This window comes from Coenobita brevimanus, chromosome 112 (genome assembly GCF_032717465.1).
Source record: "Coenobita brevimanus isolate Jiangsu-jjx chromosome 112, ASM3271746v2, whole genome shotgun sequence".
Taxonomy (NCBI): Eukaryota; Metazoa; Arthropoda; class Malacostraca; order Decapoda; family Coenobitidae; genus Coenobita; species Coenobita brevimanus.
The window spans coordinates 3,157,501-3,158,408 of record NC_137065.1 but is presented as its reverse complement, the minus strand read 5'-3'; positions in this window follow the sequence as shown (position 1 = coordinate 3,158,408).

The following is a 908-nucleotide window of genomic DNA, read 5'->3' as shown; positions in this document are numbered from 1 at the left end:
AAAAAACAACTCAAAACAGTAAACATAAACAAACAAGCAGAAAGAACGACAGGAACAAAAACAAAAACAGTAAACAAAGATAAACACTGTAAACAAACAAAAACAAACAAGAGTAAACAAGGTCGGTAAACAAGGACTATTTTTAATCTGAAGAGCAATAAGAAAGGAATGCATAGATTTTTTTTTTTTTATGTTCAGGCATCGCTTAATTCTCTCTCTCTCTCTCTCTCTCTCTCTCTCTCTCTCTCTCTCCTATTGCTTTTCCACTTCCCTGATTCTTCCACTGCTCTCTCCAATTAATTTTCCGTCTCCCTGATTCTCTCTCTCTCTCTCTCTCTCTCTCTCTCTCTCTCTCTCTCTCTCTCTCTCTCTCGAGTTACACTATGCAATAAAGGAGAGAAAAAAAGAGAAAATATTGAGAGGGGCCCGAAGCGCATTCCTAGACTACTGATGGATGTGTGTGTGTGTGTGTGTGTGTGTGTGTGTGTGTGTGTGTGTGTGTGTGTGTGTGTGTGTGTGTGTGTGTGTGTGTGTGTGTGTGTGTGTGTGTGTGTGTGTGTGTGTGTGTGTGTGTGTGTGAATAAAGTACTGAGATATTCCTTTAGTCTTGTCCATCTCTATTAACCAAAGAACATTACTAATAACATCTAAATAATAATAATATAATGCTGATGGTAGTGGTAGTGGTTGTGGTAGTTGTGGTTGTGATGGGAGCTGTCATGGTGGTAGCAGTAGTCGTAGTAGAAAATAGTAGCTGAATTAGAGGTGGTGATTGTGGTAGGGGTGGTGGTGGTGGGGTAGTGGTATGAGGAAAAGAAGTGGTAGAACAGGAAGTGTATTAGTTGTGGTAGTTATTAGTCGAAGAGGTGTGGTGGTGGTGGTGCTGGGGGGGGGGGGTAAAGACGACA